The following is a 22,835-nucleotide window of genomic DNA, read 5'->3' as shown; positions in this document are numbered from 1 at the left end:
GGTTTGGGATTCCAACACTTCAGAAATGATTTAATAAGAAATTATTAATACCCCATTTCATTTTATCAAGAGAAAAATCAAATGTTCACATTTTTAAAATCTACTACTTGTTATTTCGAAAAGACAATATCAATATTTTTTTCATGCAGAAAAATGAATCACAGCAAGAAAATCTTCAACTTTCAATCTGCTCCTCAACAACACCCTCACCACTCAAACACACACACATGCTGCAAATTTATTTTTATCCCCTAACTCTCCACCAAGAAAACCTCTCACTTCATGGAAGGTACATTTATCTTCAGATCAAAGTTAAATCTGTTTCACTTGTGCTTAGGACTTCATCCTCTATTCCTTATATTTTTCCTTTAGCTTTTGTCTCTGTCTCTGCAGTGGCAGAACCATGTACCACTGTTTCCTGGGCTGGGGCTATAGGTCCGTGCACAGCAGTTGCCTAGTGTGCACAAGGCCCTGTGTTCCATCCCCAGACAGCAAAAACAACAACAAAGAAAACCATATTCCCTGCAGGAAGTTTTCCTTCAAATACTTGCTCTCGTATGTCAGCATAGATCTGTAACAGTGTCCTGAATTGTTATCTTCACGACTTTTGTTTCCTGTTCCTTCCCCAACTGGGCGGCTACTGCCCTATCACTCCAATGCATTATTTGCAAGGGGACTGATGACTCCATTATTATTCTAGCCCATACATATGCTTTAGCCCTTGTCTTCTGGAAATCTCTATGATTTGGAGTTTGCAAATTGGTGAGAATTTCTGAAAATAATCTCTCCCTACATATCTGTGGCACTACAGTCTCCCAGGTTTTTTCCAACTTCTCTTGCCATTTCTTATAAGTTTTCTCCAACCTGTTTTCCTCAGACTTGTTCTTCAGAACCCACTCCCAGAATTTTCCTCTCTAATCTTCAGAGTTACCTGGTAGACTCACTGTGTTACATAATTACTGTTTGTAAATGCATTTGGGAAAGTGTCAGCCTCCGTATCTATATAATGCTCCCTAAACAAATCTCATCTTCTCTACAGTCAATCATCATTTAAATACTGATTCTCATATTTTTATATCCAATAAAGACCTCTATCCTGAGCTGCATTGTATTTTTAGTAGTAAAGGATTGATGGTATGTCACATTCTCTTCAGACCTCAATTACAAATTTTAAGAAACAAGTTTACATGTTTCTGAGTTTCATGTCTATGTATCGGGCTCCTTGTTTTATGGCCGCACTGAAGTCTCACAAATATTTCCAACTCAAACTCAATTTATTTTGAATTCATCCGCTTTCTGAGGCAATGTGTTTTACCTTTAGGCTCAGTACCTAGAATCTCTTTGCCTTAGAAGCTGTGCCTGTTCTTGATTCTACTCTCTACCTAAACTGCTTTATCATGTTTCAGAATCTGAAGCATCTTAAAGAATCTGTTATCACTTAATCCTGTCCCTGAAATCCCCTCAATTATTCATTAAAGTTTTATTCTTTCTGAAAAAAAAAATTATTCAATGAAAGCAGTTTTCCTTTCTTCAACTCCTTTCTTCAACTTCCACATATGAAATTTCTCACGTACTTCGCTCACTCTTTGTATCTATCTAGTTTTCTTTCCAGGATTTCAAAGGTTTTTGCTTTTTTAATTTAGAATCTATCGTTCAGATATTAACCTCTTCAAGTTCACAATTCTCATTATTAAGAACACTACTTCCCTTATACTGCCAAAGTAGTTCAACCTCTGATTTTGATGGTAGTGCAATATAATTTATTGAACATGCTGCGTTTTTCCATTTAATTGTGCAATTTTCTAGAGACAAGGGTCTGCACGAAACACTTTCTGTTTATTGTCAAACTAAACTCAGATGGTTAAGAGTTATAAATGAGGATGATGCTAGTGAGTGGTGTTAGTGATGTTAAAGGTGTCATAATTCTCTGAATAAAGCTAATGATGCAAAATATTTATTTAATTTGAGGAGGAACAAGACTCTGTTTTCACCTTGCCTCACTCCCCACCCAATTATATGTCCTTTATCTCATTGCCTGACATGAGATAAATCTCATTTATCATCTTGAAAGCAAATGGGGCAAATTTTTTGAAATTTTCTCATTTCTCCCATCAAACTATCTGGAAGCATTTTCTCCTTCTGTAAAAAAAATCACAGATGTTAGAGTTTTCAGGTGTGGTTAAACTTTGCTGAGAAAAATCCACTTAGGTTACCCATTATCTGCGTGTGATTTACACGTATTATCTTCACTCATTACGTACACAAGTAGGGTACAACAGGATACAGAGGAAAAACCTAAATCTTGCAGATATTTCAAACTTTTTCCTTAACAAAAGATGATAATCAAATTTGGATCTTCTAAATTCCTTTCTTATGCCCATTTCTTTCATTTAATTTTATCATATGACATAACATCACTGTGTTTATTTGCTCCATCATATCTTCTGTATTCTTAAATTATTTTCAAAGAACAAAAAAGCATACAAGAGCAACCACAGAACTTTAGTATTGCCAGTTCTCATATTACATGCTTATGCTTTGTAAAATATTCCTCTAATCTGCTCACATTGTATTGTCCACAATAGCAGCCACTTAATGTTTGTTGAAAGTCAGATGAACAACTGATAAGTTTTAAAAGAACAGACACACAAGTCATTAGGCAAAGGTACAAAGAAGTAAACACTTTTATATGCTCATGAAAAATTGTACATGGACATTATATCTCTGAAAGATAATTTTCAATACATATTAATAGTCTTGAAAATATGTAAACCTTAGGCCCAATAATTCCTCTCCTGTGAATTTCCCACAAAGAAATAATTAAGGAAATTATTGAATTAATGAACTGAATTATTGAATTAATGAAAAATTAAACTAAAAATATGTTTATTACATTAATGTTTATAATTGAGAAAATAGAAATTATTTAATTGCTCAGTATTATGAGATTGACAAAATTAATTTGTGATTATCCAGCAAAACTATTAAGAAGTCATTAAATGAGGTTATGTGGTCAGTTTGGAGAGATATCAATGTCATCATGTTGCATGATGAAGGAGTTTACCCAAGAGCATAGTGGACATACATGTATGCTTATACAAATATAATTAAACACATACACTCATTAATACATTCAGGTACTCACATGCATGGGAAATCATGCAAAAGCAATTATTTCTGAATGTATACATCGAAGGCTCTTCTGTATTTTCTTTCATTCTGCTTTATGTTTTATGATGTTTGAAAAGAAGCATGTATTACTTTTCCAATTTAAGAATACTACTTTATTTTGTAAATATTGAAGGAATAGTTAAATATATAGATAAGATATAAATGAAATAAAGCATCTTTGAAATTTAATTTTTAAAAAATAGTAGTAAGAAAATATCTTTTCAATTTTCATCTCTACTTTTAGATTAAAGTACATATTTAAGCATACTATAATTAATAATAGATAACAAAGTAACATCTTACTAAACTATAATGAATACCATTTCAACAATATTAAATAGAATGCTTACTTTGGAATCATAGATATACAAATTAGCAAAATTGAACTACATTTTTTCTAAATGGCATAAAACACAAATAAAACAGACAAGTTCTAGATAATTACATTGATAAGAATTTTTAACTTTTTTCCATTTCAAAGATGGAAAAAAATTAAAATAGTATTGACATCAGATTTATGAGCTTAATAGAAGCATAGAAATTATATCACAAGAGGAATATACTATAGATTTTTAATGGACAATGCTATGAAAATTATATATACTAAAATGGTTGCAAAATACACATAGAAAAAAATCTTGTGAACACATTTATTATGCTGTTGTTGATGCATTTTATAATAAATATTAAAAAAAGATCAGTATACTAGTTAAAGTGCTGATTAAAATTCTCCATATTTTAATTATGTATCATGACACTACCTGACTGTAACAGCCTCTCTAGAGAATTCTCATTTTTCATACTTCTCTGGGTGTCTGTGCAAAAGCTCTCTCTATAGAACAGCAGTTGAACTGACTCTGTATAACTGTCACACTTCAGCAAATCAGCTGTGACCAGATGCTGGTGTGACTCCATTATTGTCCATTCAGTAGGAATGATAATAATCAGACATTATGAACACAGAATATGGGCAGTGAGGGTTGACGAAAGGAAGAAATTGAATAATTATTGTATTCTCTAATAGAGGATTAATTTAGAATTGAGATTCAATATGTTTATTCATACAGTTTCAGATAATTTTAGTTGGTATATTTTTGAAAATATTTCACCAGTGACTTTTTACTTTCTGTTAAAAAAACTTTTTTTAACAGATTCTTTGATTCATTGATTTTTCCACAAATTCATTGAGTTTATTATGTACCAGAGAGAATAGATATAAATCCTGCATGTAAAGAGCTTGTATTTGATAGAATTGTCAGAGGGTAAACAAATAGATACATAATGTGATAGTGATAGGCACAGTGATTTTTAAAAAGCATAAAAGGTAGTAAAACACAACCATAGAGCTATTTTGTCTCTCTAGTCTTCATAGAAGGACTTTGAGAAGACATCATCTGAGCTGAGATGCGACACAGTAGCAGTATTTCCATTTCATTCATGACAGTAAAACAGGGCATGATCCTGAAAGTGGAGGATTCAGGATGGCCTTTGACTAGGGATTTTGACAGAAACCACTCTTTGCTAAAGTTAGTCCATATTCAACTTAATGACTATTCATTTTCCTAAAACCATGTGATAAACCTACATATTTAGCTTTTAGACCCTTGGGAAGTTTATTACACAAACTTTATTATGAAAAAAATCTCTAATTTCAAAATAAGATTTCTGAATAAATCTTTCAGGCTACAAGAATTGACTTTCAAAACAGTGTTTTCTTCTAACAATGTGATTTGTAATTATAGTAGAGGAGTGATTGTAGGGAACCGGTTTGTTTTTCCAGCTGAGCCTTTCCTTCTGATTGTAAGTTATTTAAGACACTTTCTATTAGAAAATATTGTAGAGAATAGTTATTTTCCTTGAACAGTTGTTTCTTCTTAGGAAACAACAATACACACAACCTCAAAATTTGGACAAAATTGTTAGAGTGTGCATTTCTTGTTCTGTATTTTCTGTAGGAATGAGATAGGTCATGGCCAGTCCCGGCCCAAGGTTAATAAGGCTGCAAGAAACAAAACATGGAAGTCTGTCGCTGTGTAGAAAGAATGGACTTCCACATTAGAAAGTAGACGCTAGGGCTGTTGTAACTCCTGCTCCATCCCACTGACAGACAGTTGGGGATCATCTCCTCCTCCTCCTCCTCCTTTTTCTTCTTCATTGTTGTTATTGTTACTCAGGATTTAGCCCAAGAGCACTTTGCTATTGAGTTACAGCCCTATTTCTTTTTTTTTTTTTTTTTTTTTTTTGAGACAGGTTCTCACTAAGTTGCTGAGGGCCTCGCTAATTTGTTGAGGCTGTCCTTGAACTTTTGAACCTCCTGCCTCATCCTCACAAGTGGCTGGGATCTCAGGCATGCACTACTGCATCCAGCAGTGATCATCTCTTCTGAGATACATTTACAAATGCACTTCCTTTAAAGACCGGGAAGATTACAGTTCTGGATTGAATTGTTTTCCCCCAGCACTCATAAGTTGGAACCCTAACTCAGAGTGTGACTGTGTTTGGAGATAAGAATTTTAGAAGGTAATCAGGTTAAATGAGATGATAAATTGTGGTCTAAATCCAATGGAATTAATGGTTTTATAATAAAGGAAGAGAGAGAGCTTTTTCTTTTCATGTGTACATGCAGAAGAGAGGGCATGCGATGACTTATTGAGAAGGCAGCCCATCATTTTCAATTTAGGAAAAAAACCTTCACAGGGAACCACATTGGCCAGAACTTGGATGTAGGATTTACTAGTCTATGGACTCTGAGAAACAAATTTCAGTTGTTTTAGCCATCCAGCCTGAGATATTTTGTTTTAACAGTCTCAGTAGAACAAGATAGCTTCTGTGAGTTTTTTACACAAAGTCCCTGTGTCCTTTCCTGGTGAAGATCCACTCAAACCATGCTGGCTGGTTTGGAAGTGATAGCAAAGGAAAGTCTGCTATCAGCATTCTTGATAGACCTCTAACCTGGACTATTCAGGTCTGATTCAGCATTCTTGTCAGACCTCTAACCTGGACTATTTCATTGAAGCTTGCCTACCTTAAATATGAGGGGGTTTTATTAATTTTTTACCAACTTCCTTATCAACATAAGTTTCTTCTATAACATTGTATGTTCAGAGTTCCTAAACACTGTTTCTACAACATGGTTTGGAATATGAGTCCATTGTAAAATGATAACTTCCTTCAAGACTTTAGTGCCTTTTTCAAACTCTTGCCATTTTTAGTAAAACAAATCACATTAATCAAATCAGTGTGTAAATATAAATTTTACTTAGTACTTAAATTTCCTTCCACAGATAGTTTCTAAAAATCAGATAGTGTAGGATGATAATTAAAGGCTTTGCTTCCATGAGATATACCTCCACTGCCATTTTCAAGGTCCTTTTCTCTTCTGACAATTTATTTTAAAATTTTGAACCACTACCTCTTTCCTTTATAAAATTAGGATAAGATAAAATTCCCTTAAGGTAAGTGCAGAAAACAAATGAGGAAAACTAAATAATAATAAAAATCCAATAATGGAAACTGCTATTTGCATCATGATCATTATAAATATGTTGACTAATTGTAATTTAAGTATGAAATGATAAGGAAAAGGCATCTGGAGATAAAATCCAAATAAGGAGATAAGCAGATAGCTGTATAATGAAAATGGATCTCAGATAATTCAGACTACAATTACATGCTTGAAAGTGGTCACAACTAAAATAGAATTTGCTCTTTACAACTGCGGTTTTCAGCCAAAATTTTTCTAATGTGTGTATATATGGTTTCTATTTCCTCTAAAGTTTGTGGGGGTGGGAGGGAAGAAAATATGATACTTGACAGCTTCTCAAGTTCCTTGGATATTCCTTTGCTTAGCCTTGTTGTAGTCTGTTCACTCAGGCTTAGACTACTAGGTGAACTTCTGTACCCTATTCCCAGGTGCAAGAGGCAAAGCCCATGTTTTCTTAGGTTTATGACCCACATACTCTGCTAATGTTAACATTTGAGCTGAAATTCCATTCTATATGTCTATATGGATGGAATGTGTGTGTGGAACTACTTCTATAGTAATAAATATAATCACTATGGAGCATAGAGATTAAGTTAGGAAACTCACTGAATTTAAGCTTATATTAATAATCTCAATAAAACTTCTATCAATTAATGAATCATACTTTTAAGATCAGCAAATAAGAGAAACCAATTTTTATGCTGTATTTTCCTTGGTGATATTGCCTAACCACCTATTTTTAAGTTATAATTAAGGAAATATTTCAAGAGAAGCAAATATTGAGAGACATCAGTAAGTAATATATTTTTAATTATATTTTCCTGAATTGGACTTTGGTTTCTATCCCATAAATCTTTTTCTTTTTTCTTTTTTCTTTTTTTTTTAATTTTAAGGATGCTCTGGGTTAATGTAATCCAGGATCTTGTTCTGCCTCTATCACTTGCCACCTAGACATATATTATCAAAAAATAGAGTGTGTATCTCTCAAATAAATTCAATGTACCTGCCGATTTGGTTACACTGTGTTATTATCTCAATACAGTAGCTTAGCAGACAAGACAACACTCTGAAAAAATAGTAAATCATTATAAAAATAATGTATAATTTTTATAGTGATATATCTTTATGCTTCTCCTGGTATCATTTTTTAAAGTAAATGTGACACATATATCATACTTCCAGAACTACAATTTTATCTTCATTTTAATTTTATGTCATGGGTAAATAAACTTGATGCCAAAATAATGCTTATGGTGATGACTGTAGGCCCAGGGAATGTGGGATCCAGGGGAAAGTTGACAGGGATAAATTAGGCTCTGTGCTGACTTGTTAGACTTTGGTATGTGGTAAATGTTCAGTTACAGCCTCAGACCTCTCCTGGGAAAGTGCCCAAACATTTGCATTCCCACAATGTATTTTTTCAGAAAATATTCTTTTCCTGAGAAAAGTCTGACTCTCAGATCTCTTCCTGAGATTATGCATATTCTCCATTGGGGAGCGTGACTACTAAGAAATATTTTTAACAAAAAATCCACTTTCAGACCCTGATTTTTGTGCATATTTTGGAATTTTCAGTTAAAAGTACTATTTATTAAAAGTAAACTTAAAAAAAATGAAAAGAGAATGGGAAACAATTAGAATTACCACCTAGTTTGCTTTCTTGCCACACCACAGTAACTTTCTTCATTCATTTTCCTTGGTATTCATGTGTCACAAACTCACCCAAAATGAGAAACGACAAAGGGAAAGAAAAAGGCACATGGGTTAAAGATAAAGACAGACTGCTGGGTTTTCCTGGGCAGAAGCGTAACCCCCTGGAGACCAGCCAAATTGAGTAGATGGAAGTAATAAACACAACCAGGATGGCAGCATTGAAGCTGCTGAGGAGAAAATGGAAGGATTCTTCACATTATATTTTTCATTATTGTTGATTTGTTTCCATTTTTTTTCTCCTTTTTCTTTTACTGGTAGAAAATAAAAAAGCAGACAAAATAATACTTATTTCTTTTAGACATAGCACAGTCCTCACTGAGCTTAAGAGATTAATAATAAAATGTTCATAAGTTTGACAAGGTGTGATAAATAAAGATAATCTGAACCAGAAAATTTAAAGTATATTAGCACCATGTTTATAATACATATGTGATTTTTCTAGATAAATTCAAAGATAAGAAAATAATGTATGCATCCCAGGAATAATGATAGACCAATAACTGCCTACCAGTTGTATTGTGCCTTTCCCAAAATAATGTACCATAAATATTATGGCTAGAATCTGTAATTCCAACATACAGTTAGTCTTTTTCATTCTATGTGAGCTTCTTGCTCTTTGGATAATCCCATAAATTCTCACCCATATCAATATCCATTGCCATTCCCTTTGAGTTTTTTTTCTTCTAGGCACTAAAGCAAAATTTCCAAAATATTTTCCTTCCAATGAATTTTGACCCTTAGAGGAACATTCATTTTACATTGAGACATATACTGATTCACTTTACGCCTTATAGTCTACCAATTATTGATTCCCATACCTAACTGATTTAGAAGGAAAATGAATCTCAGCTTGACTTTAAATTCTTTCTAAATCACTGGTATTTTTCCCATATTTTTAGTCCTCTAAGAATATGAGCTAATATTCTCATCACTGAATTGACTATGAGCTTCTACTTTTACAGTGTACCCAAAATGGCATCAAGAACTACATGGGAACTGGGGATATAGCCTAGTGGTAAAGCAGGCATTTAGCATGCATGAGAATCTGGGTTTGACTTCCAGCACAAAACAAACAAAAAACTACAACAAACAAATATAAAACAAGGAAATAAGAATTACTCATAAAATCATGCTAACATTTGTTAAATTATTGCATACATTTATCGAGTTAACTTAGTCTAATTCATTTTCACTTAATGCTCACAAAACACTATACGGTAGAATCTGGTAAAATATTCATTTGATGAGTAAATGGTGACAGAGAAATTGTAAAATTTATATAACTAGTAAGTTACAGAACAGATCACTTGAAATTCTGTGGGTCTAGCTTGTATTAGTTTGCTAGACAGTTACCACACACAGGCGGAATGAACAACAGAAATTTGTTTCCTAAGTTATGGAAGTTAGAAGTTGAGATCAAGAGATAGTAGGGTTGATTTTTTCTAAGCCCTCTCTGATTTATAGATGATCGGTCTTTCCTTTGCATGTGCATCTATTTTCTAATCTCTTTTCATAAGGACAACAGTAATAGTAGACTAAGGTCCACTCCCAGTTGCCTAAATTATCCATAATTACCTCTTTGAAGTTCTTACTTCCAAATATAGCCACTTTCTGAGATCCTGGAGGTTAGGACTTCAATATATGAATTTGGAGTGGAACATAATTCCTCCCTTACTCCAGACGACTCCTCTTAACCACTAGGCAAACATAAAAAAAGGAAAGGAAGACAAAGAGACAGGGAGAGAGAAGGGAGAAAGGGAAGAAAGAAAGAAGAGAGGAAGAGAGAACAAAAAAGACTACTTGGAACACAGCTTGGGAGGTTACTTGGACTAATGCAATGCACTTGGTTTCCATGTGGACGATAACCATCTCCAGGGCAGTGATACACCAGCAAACCAGAACAACCCTAGGCAACTGGAGGTAAGGTTGGCCAATCCTTAAGAAGGTAGCCTTGTATGGGAAAGTGACCATGAACTCTGGAGTCATAGAGATGTGTGTGCAAACATTAAACTCTTGTTCTATTAAGTGAATTTATACTCTCTTTCTGGGCATCAGTTTTCTAAGATATCTATCCAATTTTTATAGGATAGGATTATAGTAGATATGAGTTGTCTTCCCATAAAAGAGCTCATATCAATAAGTGAAAATATCAAAATTCTTTTTTTTCCCTTTCTAGTTTTAGCTCCATGTTTAGTTTTGAAAAGATCATTTTTCTTTCACATAGTTTCTCAGTTAGAAAATTCATATCACAAATTCTGAAGAAGCAAATAATGCATTTCTTTTACCCAATTGCCTCTTTCCTAAGCATACCTCTCCTTAGTAATCTCTCCCACACACTTAACATATCTCTATTGCTTGAATTTCAACAGTTATCCTTATTTTCCTCAAATTAACTTGAAAAATACCTATCACTCAAGTAAAATTCTACACGTATGTTAAATGTACTACATTTGTGTTCTATTTTCTTTCGAAAGTTCCTTTCACATAAATTTTTAATTTAAATATTTCATACATTCAGAAAACTGGAATAAAAACAAATGCAAAAAGACTAAAATGAAAAAAATGTTGATGGCATCACTCCATTATTTGTTTCTGATTTCTGTTTTTTTTTTTTTTTTTTGTGAAACTGGCAGGAATAATAAAACTGTAGTGGTAAGAGCAATAAACATGTAAGCAAATATATGAATAGTGGTAATTTTATTCAAACAATAAAGCAAGAGTCAAACTCAGTGGCACATACCTTTAATACCAGTAACTGGGGAGGCTGAAGTAGGAGAACTGCAAGTTCTAGGCCAACCTGGACAACCTGGAGAGGCTCTGTCTCAAAATAAAAAATAAAAACAACTTAGATGTAGCTCAGTGGTAAAGTGCCCCATGTTCAATCCCTAGTACCAAGAAAATGAAGGAAGGAAGGAAGGAAGGAAGGAAGGAAGGAAGGAAGGAAGGAAGGAAGGAAGGAAGGAAGGAAGGAAGGGAGGAAGGGAGGAAGGAAAGAAAGAAGGAAAAGAAATATATTATAGGTAGGAATATAACATGTACGGCTGCTTTGGAAAACAGTCTTAACAGTTCCTCATAGTGTTAAATGTAGAGTTATGATGTGCTGTGGTTTGGGTTTTTCCCCCAAGGGTTCATGTGTTGGGATCTTGGTCCCTAGGGTGATGGTGGGGGGAGATTGTGTGGAACCTCTAAGAGATGGTTCCAGTAGGAGGTCCCCGGTCATTGGAAGAAATGCCCTTGAAATATATAAAGGTAGCTTTCATGGGACCCTGAGCTTTTATGATACAAAGCTGTTATGATTGAGCCCAGCTCCTGAAGTTCCTTCTGGCTTTGTTTGGCAACAAAGTCCTTTACTTCTGCTTGAGCTCCTAACATGATGCAATCAGTCAACCACTAGGTCCTCACCAAAGACAAATTGAATGAGACTGCCCGATCTTGGACTTTCAAGTTTCAAATCGTTGAGGAAAAAACAAACCAAAACAAACAAAAATATTTTTCCTTGTAAATTTACCTTGTCTTAGTTATCTCATCATAGTAGTGAAAAAGGAACAAATAAACCTTTAATTCAACACTTGCACTCTTAGATATGTACTCAAGAGAAATATAAACATATGTTCATGCCAAAATCTATGTACAACTGTTCAAAGAAGCATTATTCATAAAATCCAGAAAGTGGTATCAGCACAAATGTTCATTGAGGAATGAACAAAAACATTGTGACAAATCAATACAATAGAATATTTTGAGCCGTAAAAAGAAATGAAGTACAATTATGTACCACATCTTGAGCGAAGCTTGAAAATAGGCTAAGTGAAAGAAGCCAGAAACAAAATGACATTTATTATATTACTTCATTTACATGAAATTTTCAGGCAGTTCATAGAGACAGAAAGTAGTAGAATAATAGTTTCCTAGTGATATGTAGATAGCAAAATTGAGGGTGAGGGAATAATTACTGAATGATGGAGCTTTCCTTAAGGTTAAACATATTTTGTTAAAAAAACAAAATATTTTTAAATTGATTCTGGTGATGTCTGTACAATTGTGGGATGATACTAATTGCTCTGGATTTATTTTAAAATCAAATTTGTCAAATCAAAATTTTTTGTTCATCAAAAGAAACATGCATGAAAATGAAAAGATAAGGTGACTGGGAAAATATTACATATGTATGAATGTATACATCTTATATATTTAAAAATGTATACATGTATTTATTTGACCAGAACTTATATCTATACTATATAACATATAAAGTACTTCTACAACTCAGTAATGAAATGGCAACGTAAAAAATAAAGAAAAAAAAAAGTGGATTATGAAGGTAGAGAGTGACAGAGAAACTTGTGATTATTTTCTTTTTAAATATTGTACTTAAAGACCTTAAGGAAATCTTTGGGAGAAGAAGATATCTGACCATAGTCCTGACAGAAAGACAGAGTCTGCCATTCCAGTATGTTGTAGAAAAGTGTTTCCAGAAGAGGATGTAGCAATTTTAAAGTATTAAATCTAGCTTGAGCTTGCTTTATTTTAGAATCCTCAGCTTCAATGGAGCTAAAGTATTGTGTCCATAAAGCCAAGTAATTGCTAAAAAGAATGATAGGAGATAAAATTAAACGGGTACTGGGAATGACCTATTATTCAATAAGTAAGCTACCTACCTTTCCCATGGGGAAATGATTCTGCCTCATGATGATGATGATATAGCAATCCACCTCCAAGCTCCTACTTCATGTCTCTAACAGCCCTCAGAGAGGTCCTCTTGGAAAAGCTATAACTACATAATGTGTCCATAAATAATTGTATGCCTAATATGCACACCAAGTAATACTTACTTAAATGTTCCTTGTTGTATGACTAGCACAACTCACTCAGAATATCTGTCCATCTTCTGTCCTTCATATTTTTTTCAGTTTGACTACTCAACTTAATCAATATAACTCAATATAACTCAACTTAATCAATATAACTTAATAACTCAAAAAAGTCTGTTACACTTTTCCATTTCTGTGTAGGCTTGCTGATAATTCCCTATTCATAGTTTCAATCTAATCCTCTGCAATATCCTGTTATTCCATTTATGATATTGTTTTCTTGGTCTCTCTCCATATATCCTGTGTTTTATCAGAGCACATATCACACCATGTTTTTTTATGTTTTTTGGTTCTGTATCCTTCAGAATGTATTGAGTACAAATTCCTCAAGAAACCAGACTTTGCCTCTATTTTCAGATCTCTCCTAGTGTTTAACATGTTATCACACGCAACTATTCACTAACATATTTATATAAACTAATCTGATTTAAACAACTTCTGAGGCCAAATTAGAATTTAAAGGGACTTTACCAAAAGATTCTTCAGTCAATACATCAGGAAGAGGTAAATAGTCCAAGAATGTTAATTATAGTGGTGCAACAATTGTACTTGATTTTAAAGGTTATGGGAAATATTAACCTATATTTATTTCAGTTTTTAAGGATACTAAGTCAGTTCTCATCTGTTAAATTTCCTTTGTAACAGACCAGTTCTTTGTGGTTGATAAATTTAAATACCTGAAGCATTCTTGACAAAACTTGATAAATCAGGTATAACAAATGGTATTTGAAAACGTTTTTAAAACTTTTGCACCTGAGAGAGGTTTAACCGAGAATCCTGTTGTTCTGAACATACTCAGTCAATGATTCATCACCACTGTTGAGTTCATAAGCACCATTAAACCAACTTCCATACTGAGAAACCTAAAATAAATAATGATGATTGGATTATCTAAGTGTTACAAAATTTGGAAAAAATAATTAAATTTGATAAACTGTACTTTTAAAGACATGCTACAGTTTCCTGACTAGCGCAATATCAACTGAATGGAATTAAAATAAAGTTAAATTGTTATTTTGGATCTATAGAAAAAACTAAATGTTAAAGCAAGAAATTATGAATCAAAATATCACAGAAAACAATCCAAATGTACTTTCTAACCGATGGACTCTGAGATATCAAATTGTTTGTGACACTCAGTGAGTGGTTTACAAAATCAGTATATGCACACTAATGCAATATGATGCAAGACTGGAAAAAAAAGTGGGGGGACAAAAAAATTCCACAAAACCAAAGAACACTCAGTACTGCATCCTGACAGTCACTGAAAAAAAATATAAAAAAATGTGACCCCACCCACCTATAAAAAATATTTGCAAACCTCATATCTGATAAAAGGCATATATCCAAAATAGTAAAAGAATTCTTGAAAATCAACAAGAAAGCATACAATCCAATTTAAAAATGGAGAAGAGATTTGAATAGACACCTCAACAAAGAAGATATAACAATAGCAAATAAGCATATGGAAAGATGTTAATCACTGTCATCAGGAAATTGGGACTTGAAACAATAATGAAGTAAAAAAAGATACCCCTTAAGATAGCTAAAACCTAAGAAATCAGCAACCCAGCACTAGCAAGATTGTAGGTAATCAAGTCCCCTTATTGCAGATAGAAATACAAAATGGTTCAGCCATTTTGAAAGTAGATCAATTTCTTACAAAGGTAAGCATAGTCTTAACATATAATCTAGCAATCGCTCTCCTGGATATTGGTCTGAATGATTTGAAAACATGTCCACACATACACTGCACACATATTTATAGAAGTTTTAGTCAAAATTAACCAAAACTTGAGAATCCAAGATGGATAGCTATACATAAATAAGCAAACTGTGATAAAATAAAACAATGGAATATTGTTTAGTGGTACACAAATAATAAGGAGCTTAAGACATAGAAAGATATGGAAAAACCTTAAATGAATATCACTGATAAAAGAAGACCATCTGAAAAGACTACATACTACATGGCTACAATTCTCTAACATTCAGAAAAAGGCAAAGCTCTAGAAAAATAAAAAGATCATTGATCACCAGAGGTCAGAAAAGAGGAAAGGATGAATGAATGGGGGATGTATGGGAATTTTTAGTCATTGATCCTATGATTCTACATTGGTGAATACATAGCATTGCGCATTCCTGGATAGGACTACCAGGAAGAACACACACTGTAACAAGAAAATCATACTATATTATAAATGTATGAAACTACCTTACTGAAGGATTTATTAGGGTGAATTCTGACCTAAATAACTTTAGATATTTGTGGGATCTGTAAATGTAAATGGAAAAGGAACTGCATATAAACACCGCACTGCTATTAACAATGTTTTGTCTCATGAGGATATGGATTAACAATTCTATTATTGGCATATATACAGATGAGAAATGAACAATTATTAAGTGACTAGGTGGATGGTGGGAGTCTGGTTTCTCACTATTGGAGTGGGAATTTACACATAAATCAAAAAGGTAGGTTAAAATGATTTATCGGTTCTAGAATAGAGTTAAACACATAAAGAAGAACTTGTTTGGCTTAATATAGAAGAATGTGTTTTCACACAGATTTATATATGCATTTTGTGTTTTGAAGTAATTTTGAGATATAAAATATATAAATAATTGCCTATACTTAATATGTATATTCTGATGAGTGTGTTAATCAGTTTTTCATTGCTATGACAAAATACTTGAGGAAAAAAACCAAAAGGGGGAAAGATTTATTTCAACTCACAGTTTCAGGGGTTCAGTCCATGGTTGACCAGCTTCATTACTTTGGGACTGAGATGAGGCAAATCCATCATGGCAGAAGGATTTGGCAGTGGAAAGTTGCTCACCTCATGGCTGCCAGGAAGCAGAGAAAGAGGAAAGGGTCAGGAACAAGATATCATTCCTAAGGGTACTCTCCAAGGACCCACTCCTTCCACAGAAGCTCCATGTCCTACGCCTTACACTAAATCCTTATAGTTCACTTAGCTATGAATCCCTCAACAGATTAATTCATTGATGAGGTTAGAATCCCCATGATCCAATCACTTCCCAAATCCCCACCTTTGAATATTGTTGCATTGAGGACCAAGTATTCAACACATGAATCTTTGGGAGACACTTTATAGTCAGACCATAAAATGAGTTTCAATATATGGAAACACCCATGGTAACCATTCATACAATCAAGGTAACAGACATCCAACAGCTCTCAAAGTTGTGTGCGTGTGTGTGTGTGTTGCATGTATTTCCTAGTTTCTGTTCTGTTTATTGTAAGAAAAATTAATTTCAGATATACACTTAAATTTTGAAACTTTAAACACTGTTGTTTACAATAAGCATTACATTGTACAGCAGTCCTCTAGAATTTATTCATCTAGCATAACTGAAACTTTGTAGCTTTGAAACTTTGTACAACTTACATTTTTTTTCCAACCTCCAGACTCTGAAACCACCATTGTACTCTGCGCTTCTGAGTTTGGTTACAAAAGAGAGTAGGTGAAACTGAACACTTCTGGAAAAAGAATTAAATAAAAACCTTCTTGACCCTGATCCTGACAGTGATTTCTTAGATATAAGACTAAAAAGCATGGTACAAAGCAAAAATAGAGAAGAAAAACTACTCACACTAAAATTTTCTACAAAGGAAACAATAATTAATAGAAGAAGACTAGCTATTAAATGAGGGACATATATTCTTTCTTTCCATTTTTTTTACTTTTTAAATGACTTTTTTGAGACATAATTCACTTAACATGTAACTCACCCATTTAAAGAGTACAACTCAATGGTTTTTAGCAGTATAATCACTTAAAAGTGGAATCTTCACCAATGTTTGTTATCTGCCTTTTTTTTTATCACAGCCATTGTAGTGTGTGTGAAGTGCTTTCTTATCATTCTGATTTTCGCTCCCCTACTAATGATGTCAAGCATCTTTTCATATTCTGATAGTTTATTTGAATATTTTCTATAGGGAGATGTCCGTTCTTTTTCCCATATTTTTTTAAATCGGGCTACTAATCTTTATATCATTGAGTTGTAATAAGAATTCTACATGTATAATCATCCCTCTATATCTGTGAGGGATTAGTTTTGGGACCTCTGAAGATACCAAAATTGGCAGACGCTCAAATCCTTCATGTAAAATGTCACGGTGTTTTCATATCATCTTTATATATCCTCCCATGTACTTTAAATAATCTCTATATTACTTATAATACCTAATATGACATAAATGCCATGTAATCAGTTCTTATGCAGATTCCTAAGGAAATAATGACAAGAAATAAAAGTCTGTAAATGTTATGAGAGATTTTTTCCAAATATTTTCTATTTACCATTAATTGTTGATAGAAAAGGTTGTCTATATTATAGTTATAAGTACCTTGTCATATCTACATAATTTTAAATTATTTTCTCTCTCTTTAAGTTTCTGTTTTTCCTTTCTTTGTAGGACAAGTTTCTAACCTTGATTGAATCCAACTGATTTCTTTCCTTTGCTATTTTGCTTTTGGTGTCATGTCTAAAAGACTTTGCCTAACACAAGATCACAAAGATTGAGTCCTATATTTTTGAGACATATTACAAGTTTTATTCTTAAATTTGGATCATTGTTCTATTTTGAGTTAATTTTGTGTATAGTAATGGGAGGGGTCCAATCTCATTATTTGATATGTGCCTATCCAGTTGTCCCAGCATTATTTGTGGCAGACTATTCTGTCCCCGCAAAGCTTGTCAAAGCTCAGATGACCATAAACATACATATTTATATTGACTCTGGATTCTCTTCCATTAATGTACATGTCACTCCTATGTCAGTGTCATACTGTCTTGATTACTAGAACTTTTAGCTAAGTTTTGAAATCAAGGCGAATCTTCCAACTTTGTTTGTAAGACTGTCTTGGTTATCCTTGATCTCTTGAATTTCCACATGAATTTTAGGACTACCTTGTCAACTTCTTTAAAAAGAAAAACAAAAACAAAAATTTCTGGGGACTTGGTAAGGATTGCACTGACTCTGCAGATCAAATCGGGGCATTCACCATCTTGATGTTAATCTTCTTGTCCGTGAACAAGGGATATGTTCCGGTTCACTTAGGTCTGTATGGGCATTTTTATTATGCTGAATATACATCCCTTCAGGATATCTGTAGAACTCCCTCCACATTTAGCTCTGCTATCTATAAAAGTAGAAATAAATGGGCGAGGTACAGTGGTGCACACCTGTAACCCCAGTGACTTGAGAGACTGAGGCAGGAGGATTGTGAGTTCAATGCCAACCTCAGCAACTTGATGAGGCCCTAAGCAACTTAGCAAAACCCTGTCATTAAATAAAATACAAAAGAGGACTGGGAATGTGACTCAGCAAAATTTTTATAAGAGATCTCATAAGATCTCTTATGAGTTTTTATAGAAACTTACATAATGCTCATCATCCTATTTTCATGTATAATAAATAAAAGTATGCATGTACGTGAGAGCATATAAAAATGCTGGAAGAAAATATACCAATTTGATTTATTGTCTATAAGAAGAAGGAGTAATGGGATAGGGAAGATGAAGAGGGCTCTGACTAATGCATTTTTACCATGAAAGTGTTTTCAGGTTTGTCTGTATTATGTTAAATATGAATAAATATAACTATGCCTTAGTGAAACTTTTTTCAATATATAACATCCTAAGACTAAATAACCTGCCTGACCTTGAGATCACACACAATGCTGAGTAAATAGCAGGATTGAAGGTTTGAACTCACAGTGCAGAACATTAGTTAAATGGAGATATGTTAATCTTCTGAGGAACTTGTAATGAAAATAGGAAATACAGTTGTTGCTGATCTGTTTCTCTGAGGTTCTATAATTTATATATATCTTTCATTTGCTTGATATTTGACATTCGAATAATTTCATTGATTTTGGGGTGTTCTCATGTCTGAGGTGCAGTAAGATTTCCATCTCCCTCAGGGGTCTCTGGCAGTAGGTCTAGTGTTCGAAAAGATTGGTTTTGTTGATACCTACTCAACCTTTGTCATCATTATCAAAAGCAGAGAGTTCTAGAGGCTTCAGTCCATGATCAGTTGGCCCTGTTGCTTTGGGCAAAGTACTCCATCACTGCAGGGGTGTGTGGCAGGGCAAAACTATTCACCTCATGGCTGAGAAGCAAAAAAGCAAGAGCATATTTTTGGATTATACACCTGATAAGGGATTCATTCCAAAATACATAAGGAACTCCTTCAACTCAATAGTAAATAAATAAATAAATAAATAAATGTAGAAGTTAAAGACTGTATAAAGGAACTGAACATGTATTCCTCCAAAGAAGACATAAAAATGGATAACAAGTATATGAAATGATGCTCAATAACATTAATCATCAGGGTAATAAAAATTAGAGCATTAATGAGATGCCACCTCATACTTGTTTGTGTGACTATCATAAAAAAATCAAAAGATGATGTGTTAATGAGAATATGGAGAAAATGGAGCCCTAGCACACTGTTGGTAGAAATGTAAAATGATGAAGCAGCTAAGGAAAATTATGTGGAGGCTCATTGAAAAAAATGAAACAAGAGAACGAAGTGAGAGTCTACTAAATGGGGGAAAACCTTTCCCAGCTACTGTTCCAACAGGGGATTAATATCCAGAACATACAAAGAATTTTTTAAAAAATACAATAAATAACCCAAATCAATAAATGGGAAAAAGATCTAAATAGACACTTGGCAAAAGAAGAAATGCAAATGTCCAACTTATACATGAAAAGAATGTTCAACAACTTTAGTCATCAGGGAAATGAAATCAAAACTATGCAGATTTCATCTCATTATACTTAAAATCATCAAGAATACAACAACAGTGATTGTTGGTGAAGATGTATGAGAAAAGGTACATTTATATACTGTTGGTAGGACTACAAATTAATACAATTATGGAAAGCAGTATGGAGATGCCCAAAAGGAATGGGACCACCATATGACCCAGGTATCCCACCCCTGGATATTTATTCAAAAAAACCAAAATGCTAATACTATATACTCTAGTGATACATGCAGACCAATGTTTGTAGCAGTGCAGTTAACAATAGCCAAACTATTGAACCAGCTCAGATGTCCATCAACAGTCAACTAGATGAAGACAACAGAGTTTTACTCAGTCCTAAATAAGAATAAAATATGTCATTTGCTGGTTAGATGAAAAGTGGAGAGCATCATGCTAAGTGAAGTAAACAAGACTCAGAGAGTCAAGGGTCAAATGTTTTCTCTCATATGTGGAAGTTAAAGATAAAGCAAAAAAGGAATAAAAAAAGGAATGTCACAACAAAATTAGATGGTCCTATTGAAAATGTCAGTGAGGATGAGGCCCAGTCCAGCAAAGACAGCTAATAAACACAAGTGGGTACCACTGCATTTAGATGAGGTAAGACCAGAGATTCAGAAGAGATCTGGATGCCAGAACAGCTCTTGGTGTCAACCTGAAGCAAATAAGTCATCCCATAATAACAGGAGAAACTGCACACAAAGTTGGGGGTGAGACAGAGAAAGAAGAGATGATCAGGATGAAGTGTCCAGTGTGAGGAATGAGGTGGGTAATATCTGAGGTTCCTTCAGATGCCAGGGAAGAGGACAAGGACGGGAAAGAGGATGAGGCAGAGGAAACCCTTGAGTGAATTTTGATTATTCATAAGATCATGTTGAACATGTGAAAGGACAGATCAACCATTTCAAACAAATTAACACCAGTGTGATGTATTACCATGATGACAGAACGGGTGTACAGGTGTATCCTGTGGAAGAAGCATTGCTTAAACAGCATATTAAGCATCAAATTGAATATTACTTCAGTATAGAAAACTTTCCTCAGAGGAAGATGGATGGACAAGGTTTCTTGCCTTTTTCCCTGGTTGCTGGATTTTACCACGTTCAGACTTTCACCACAAAACTAAATCTCATTTAGAGGCCCTGAAGGTCAGCACAGAAGTAGAAGTTGTGGATGAGAAATTGAGGAAAAGACAGAACCAGAAAAGTGGCCAATCCCAGGCCCTCCTGCCAGAAGTGTGCCAAGACAGACTTCGCCTAGCTGACCGATTGTCCAGAGTGGGTGCCAGGTCAAGACTTTTGCTCACATACAGGCACTATGTCCAGGTCAGTAAAGCAGAGAAAGAGAGGACTTTTGGTGTTTCCCTGCTTTCCAGGCCCTTGGCGCTCGATCTTCCCTTTGCCCTGGTGAACATTGCATAACTCACATGTTACGATGTTTCACAAGGACTATAAGATTCATTAATGAGGACATTTAAAGGGTAAGAAATTGAAGAAATAAACAAGGGCAATTTTTTTCCATTATTCTTCAAAATGTATTTTTGCTACATCAGGATAAGTTCTGACCATCAGAAAAGCATTAATGATGGACAGTTTCACAGAAATTTTTATCTCATTTCTTTGTCAGCCCTGTACTTCTACTCCCAGCAAGCAACTTGGGCGAGTGTTTTAAAAGTTGAAGAAATGTGACATCGTTTGTTTGCTTGTTTTATAAAGATATAAATTAGATTTATTTATTGTGTACACTTGGGTCCAAGATGGCATTTTTAACCAACTTACAAACAATCTTTGGATAATATAGAAAATATTTTTTCCACAAGATAGTTAATTTAGGTCAGTCACATTGGTGATGCCTGTCCATTAATCATTTATGCTTTATTAATAAAATTAAAAGAATAAAATTTAGAAATGGATGTCACAAACATAGAAGGGAGACAAATGGAGTAAAAGTGAGTTGGAAGGAAGAGCATTGGGAAGTATCACAGATTAAAATCTACTGAATTATGCTATGTCCATATACCACAACACATCCAGTACACACACACACACACACACACACACACACACACATGCACAGGCACATATATAATGCACTAATTAAAATAATAATAGTAATAACAGAAGTATAGCTTGCAGATCATCATGGGGAGGGAGGAATAGGGAAAGTACTATAGAGTGAGATAGACCCAATTATGTCATGTGCATGTACAAATACGGCACAATTTATCCCATTACTGTATATAATTACAATGCACTAAAGAAAATGATTTAAAAGTTACTTCCAAATGAAAATAGAATTATTGGATGATTGAGCAGTCTGACTTGTGAAAAAATACCCAAAAAAGGTTGAAATCAGAATCTTGAAAAGATATCTGCATTCCAGTTTGCATTACAGCTTTATTCAAAATAACCAAGACAAAAACAACTCAAGTATTCATCAACAGATAAATGGATAAAAACATGTACTACATACACAAGGGAATATTATTCAGCCTTAATAAAGGAGATCCTGCTGTTGCATCGATGTGGATGAAACTTGGGGCTATTATGCAAGTGAAAAAGCCAGCCATAGAAGAGGACATAGATATATTTAAAGATAGTGTATCCTTCCACCGAAGGCAGTATACAAATGTATTTCTTTAGCTATCAAAGAGAGGGCCTAAAAGAAACAACATTCCAGTAACAATGAGCATAACAAGTATCCAGACATTGGTTTTTAGCACCAATCTCCAATGAAAGGAGTCAGGTCTCTTTAGATAAATGGCTGCCTCTATGACTGGGACAGAAACTA

The 22,835-nt window shown here is 33.9% G+C and overlaps 1 protein-coding gene and 1 pseudogene across 3 annotated transcripts in view; both read left to right on the top strand.

Moving 5' to 3' along the window:
- The window catches only part of Tfpi (tissue factor pathway inhibitor), a 73,061-nt gene that overhangs the window by 14,307 nt on the left and 35,919 nt on the right, over window positions 1-22,835 (top strand). The window lies entirely within an intron of this gene.
- On the top strand, window positions 20,101-21,455 carry LOC124979495 (la-related protein 1B-like; annotated as a pseudogene).

The sequence above is a fragment of the Sciurus carolinensis genome, chromosome 3 (assembly GCF_902686445.1).
Source record: "Sciurus carolinensis chromosome 3, mSciCar1.2, whole genome shotgun sequence".
NCBI classification, from domain to species: domain Eukaryota; kingdom Metazoa; phylum Chordata; class Mammalia; order Rodentia; family Sciuridae; genus Sciurus; species Sciurus carolinensis.
This window is presented reverse-complemented; position numbering and strand designations above follow the sequence as displayed.